The sequence below is a fragment of the Thunnus albacares genome, chromosome 17 (assembly GCF_914725855.1).
Source record: "Thunnus albacares chromosome 17, fThuAlb1.1, whole genome shotgun sequence".
NCBI classification, from domain to species: domain Eukaryota; kingdom Metazoa; phylum Chordata; class Actinopteri; order Scombriformes; family Scombridae; genus Thunnus; species Thunnus albacares.
In genome coordinates, this window is record NC_058122.1 from 24668192 (window position 1) to 24673727 (window position 5536).

The following is a 5536-nucleotide window of genomic DNA, read 5'->3' on the forward strand; positions in this document are numbered from 1 at the left end:
AAACATAAGACAAGGTCTTAAATATAAAGCATAATTTAACAGTACAAAGTAGTTAAAAGTACTTCTCCCTCCACCAGCTACAACTTTAAAACATCATTTATCATCAATAATTATGATCCAAAACTATAATATGTAATAAAATAACTCTGACAAGGGTAATTCTGCTGCATAATGATAATACTTATGTACTCACATTTAGTAAGATTTTGAATGCAGGACTTGTAATTGAGTATTTTCACAGTGTAGAATTGCTTGCTTTTATTCTTCCACCACTTTACTATCAGACATCTACAGTTACAGTTAGAAAGGGTTTTTATGTGCAACATATACAATTTGAACCACAGTAAGAGCAGTTTTGTTATTATTATGGTTTTCCCTGTTTACCCACAGGTTGCAGTAACAGTCCTCGCACTATAAAACAATAGTGAAAAGACCACATTTTAGCATGACTGTCACTTTTAATGGAGTATTATTCCATGATGGGGGTCTTTATATTTTCAGTTAAGTAAAGGATTTGAGTTCTTCTCCCACCAGCTGCGGCCACTCTGACTTGTCTGGTCCCTCAATGAGACACTGTTGTTCTGTACATGGTGCCTCCTCTTTTGGATGTCGTGCTGAGCTTTCAGTAATACACCTTTGTGATCTCTTTTCATGTTTTTAAAAATCTCAAATGAAGTCAAAAGAAGTTTTTGTTTGAGGTTGACTTCTCCACGTGTGTTTGCAGATAACGCTGAAACTGGAGAGCTTCCTATTCACTGACTCACCTTTCAAGCTGCTCCGATCAGTCTGACCAGTGACAGACTTTATTCAGATGGAGGAATTTTGCTAAAACACAGTGTGGGTTTGTGCTAGTTCCCTGTATGACCTCACTACTGTCCACAGAGAGCCAAATGTCACTATAGAGGTGCAATAAAGTAACAAAACAGAGTAGATGCAGTAAAATAAACAAGTTTTTTTTAGCTATTTAGCAGCACATACAGGTGATATTGATGATACAGTTCTGGACAGCCTGATTCTATTATTGACACAGCCTGGAAAAGGAGGCAAGAGGGTCTATTTAATTAGTATTTTTCTTCTTTATCCAGTATAATACGATACATCTTCTGTCAATGATTGATTAATTGTGTTGAAGAAATGAAAGTCTGAAAATCCAACTTTGGAAATGACTGAAATTGGTCGTTTTTGTTTCCGTATCATTGGATATTTGGGCTGAGGATACAAGTTGTTTGCATGAGACAATCATAAAAACTTAATCAAACTACATTTACAATAAACTAAATGTTTTACACTTTAAGTACTAAAACTCGGCCTTCACATCAGCCCTCTCAGTGAGGTTGTTATCTTCTGTTTGCGCTTATCTCGGCCTCAGTTTCTTGTTTTCTTTCTTTCTTTTGTCTCTCTAGAATATTTTTTTTGCAGATTTAATCTGTGTACACTTTGAGTTTCACTGCTGGATGTACATCATCAGATCTGGAAGAGCACATTACATCACCACCTCCCCATCCTCCTTCACTACCATAAGACCCGCCTTCCCTGAGCTCTGATTGGCTGATGGACCCCCAACCTTTCATGACAGTTGATGGTGACTGGTTAATTTCTACTGGCACGTCTGTCAGTCTTCTGTCATGAGTAGTGGGTGGTTTAATCATAATTTTTCCATTTTTTTAAGATTAATTTATTTTGATGAAATACAGTAAAAATGTTTGACCTTAATATAAACTTTTAACTAAATTTCTGGTAATTTTAAGTTGTTTATTCCTCACTATGACCTTTTAAAAGTTGCTCATTACCTACAATTTCACAAAAAAACGTGTATCAGTGATGGTTGCCTAAAATCCAGACATTTGGCCTAAAACCTTGTGCACTATAAGTGCATTTCTCCCATTCAGACGCCAGAGGGTGCAATTGTTAATTATTTTGGCAAGTTTCATGTGTCACATAGCAAGAGTAAATTCAGGAGGTGATTCTCTCTCTTATCTTCTCTAATGAAGTTCACTGCTTTTTGTTTTTAAAGGTGGAGAAAAGCAGCAGAATGCAGTGTGAGGTGAGTGTGAGGATGTGAGCGGCTTCATGCTGAGAGCTTGTTTCTTTAAGACCCAGCATCTTCCAGCGGAGGAGATGAGGGAAGATAAACGGTGGGAAGTCGTCAAGTTGGACAGAAACATCAGGTAAGGGGGCGGAAGCAGTATTATTAGTCTTCAGAATAAAGTTTCAACACGTGTCACCAATATTTGAGGCTATTTATAGTAGCTATTTATTATTAATAAGTCATTAGCTGCAACGATCAGTCAATTAATCGATTAGTTGATTGACAGAAAATCAATTGCTAACTATTTTGATAAATGATTCATCGTCAAGAAAAAAATACTAAAATTCTCTAGTTCTAGTTTTTTAAATGTGATTAATTTCTGGTTTATTGAGTCTTATTTGACTGTAAACTGAATGTATTTGCATGTGAGGTAGCACGTTGGGTTTTGGGAAACAGGGATTAACATTTTATAGACCAAACAACTAATAAATTAATCAAGAAAATATCGACAGATTAATAATGAATCCCTATCAGTCATTACAGAAATGATACTATATTGTTCAAGCAGTCAGTATAGGCCTGTTATACTAATGTGTTCTTTAAGCTATTTATTGCACCTGCTGACTCTGTTATCTGTCCAGTAAATCAGTATTTTCTAGCATTTTATTTTAGCTTGCAACCCTTTAAATTAAAGCTATGTCTGCTCAAGAAACCCTTGTGACAGGTTTAATATGTGTAGTTGTGAGTAGTTCAACCAAAGAGTTCTCAGATTGTTTCATTCAAATAGTTTTTAGAGGCCTGAAGAGGTAAAAACTCTCCGGTATATCTCAACTTAAAAATAGAAAATTAGAGAAGAGTTTGAAAAATAAATTGTGTAGCAGAAATACTGTTTTTCTATCTGGTTTAACATATTACGACCCCTCAGGTTTATCTTGCGACTCATTGAGTTGTGAACCATGACTAACCAGACTAGAATAAAACTAGTCCTGACACATCTTTAAACTGGCTCATCCTATTTTTCATACTGGATCTCTATAATTTGTCTATTCTGTACACACAACATCTACTGCACGTCTGTCCGTCCTGTGAGAGGGATCCTCCTCTGCTGCTCCTCCTGAGGTTTCTTGCATTTTTTCCCCATTAAAAGGTTTTTTGAAAGTTTCTTAGGGTAAGGATGCTGTATTGCTGGTATCGGGATATACAAATAAAACTGGCTTGACTTCATAGTATATCTAATTGCGAGTCGTTCAAGTGATGTTTCCTTTCTCAGATTGTTGCCTGAAGAGGTAAAACTCTCCATTAAAATTAGAGATGCACCTCAAAAATAAAAGGAAAAAACTTGTGTAGCGGAAATAGTTGATGTTTTTGTCTTAAATCCTGTCTTGTTAATCATCTCACAAACCCTCAGATTAGCCAGATTTGGATTAGGAGCCATAAAGTGATATTTTGTACTTTACTGAATAAAAATCAGTACTCCTGGAGCACATCTTTAAACTGGCTGAATGTGAAAGCAGGCTTTTTCAAGAGATTACAATATTTGTTCATTTGGATCTCGTTTAGTTCAAGACTAATCTCCCAAGAATCCCTTTAGGTTCAAGGTTCAAAGGTTTTATTTGTGATGTACAGATTTACAGTGAAATGACATTCTGGTGGCTCCATAGACTGTGCAGTGTTAGATAATATAAGAAGAGCATTAGAAGGGGGGGGGGGGGGGGGGGGGGGCTTAGAGGATTATAAAGAAATATAAAAGATTTAAAAACACATTAAACATATGAAAAAGCATTAAAAACATAGAAAACATGTGTAGCTAATCTATAAAATCTGTAGATCTATAAAAAATATGACATTTATTACAGATTATGACATCAACAAAAGGGGTTTCTCATATGTTCTTCAACATATGACAAAACTCATATGACTCAAACTCAATTTATCCATCCATTGATGAAGGTCCTGTCCGGATGCAGCCTGTGCTCGCTGCGCGCAGTTTGACGCATCGGCGGCGCGGCACCGTCGCTCCCACAGCAGAGAGAGGGAGGGGATGGGGCAGGCTGGTAACCGGGCTGTAACGGGGATAACCTGCAGCCTCTGATGGAGTGAACCGGGGAGCGATGCGCCTTCATTTCCTCTCTCTGTCGATCATGGAAAGGGTAAGACGCACAAATCGTCCGGTGGCGGCTGAAATCCACGGTGATGTACGGGTACAACTCACAGATCTAGCCGTTAGACCGTCCAGCTGTTTTTATGGGTGGGGGGAGGAGGGCAGGGTGGTGTGTGTGTGTGCGTGTGTATGTGTGTGTGTGTGTGTGGTTGGGGGGGCAGTGGGGTGTTGATAGGAAATAGACGCCTTCCAGTCGGAATAAAGCGGCGCGCCGTTTTTCCAACATTTAGTTGAAGCCATATCATAATAAATAATCCAATTGCGTAATATCTTATTATTTAATCTGTTAATTAGGCCTACATCATTTACAGGATGATTGGCACCTCCCACCATGGTGTGATAGCGGTGTCAGGCTATCCTGCACAGCCCTAAATGCATAAAAAAATATGTTTTTTCCCCATTTAGGCCATTTATTTCGTTAAGACAGCAATTCAGTTCCCGTCCTAACACCCTGAGGATAATAAGCCTCCTGATTCACACACAATATTTTTACAGATGGGCTCCGGAGCCGTAGAAAAGAAGCCTATTTCCTCCTGGATACAGCCCGTAATTACAATTCATGATGACACCCTTTTTTTTTTTCTCTCCACATGAATGTATGAAGCAGCGCCGCATCTTTATCCCACCTACAGGCCCTGCTAATTGTTCTGTATTTGCGTGACGGACGTTTTGTTAAGGCTGCTGAGGTAAAGCTAGCTATTCACGACTCATTTCCGTACATCATGCGCATTCATTATTACCATTACGACTGTGGACGCTCGGATACATAAAGCCGAGACGCGCACTGATGGATGAATTACTCCAGACGTTGAGTATCAAGACAGCACTGCTGCAATAGCAATGGTCACCCTGTGAGGTTGGAGAAAGGTGCACATCCTGCCTGCCTGTGTGTGTGTGTGTGTATGTGTGTGTGTGTGTGTGTGTGTGTGTGTGTGCGTGTGTGTGTGTTTTAGGATGGATTACAACCTGGTGGGAAACACATTTATGCTCTCTGTTGTGGAATGGCTTCATTTTTACTCCATCACATCCTCCGTCCTCCTCCAGCTGCGCTCATCATCACATCCGCTCACACATATATATACATATGTATATATATATATATATTGCCTAAAGTGACCTCTCCCTTTCTTCTTCTTCTTCTTCTTCTTCTGCTTCTTCTTCTTCTTCTTCTTCTTCTTTTTCTTTTTCTTCTTTCCAGGTTCGTCTCTCGTCTCAGTGAAGCCTGGGCCGGGGGGTCAGAGGTCGTCCACCGAACCTGCACTTCTCCCTCTTACCCCTGCACCCCACCCCGCCCACCCACCCCCCCACCACCAAACCCTCAGCGCCCCCCCCCCCCCCCCCCCCCC

The 5536-nt window shown here is 39.6% G+C and overlaps 1 long non-coding RNA gene across 1 annotated transcript; it reads left to right on the forward strand.

The window, feature by feature from the left end:
• Nucleotides 1-1952: 1952 nt before the first annotated feature.
• LOC122967602 lies at nt 1953-5473 on the forward strand. Its single transcript, XR_006398641.1, has 3 exons — nt 1953-2168; nt 3980-4179; nt 5389-5473. It is a non-coding gene; the product is annotated as an uncharacterized LOC122967602 (long non-coding RNA).
• The last annotated feature ends 63 nt before the right edge of the window (nt 5474-5536 follow it).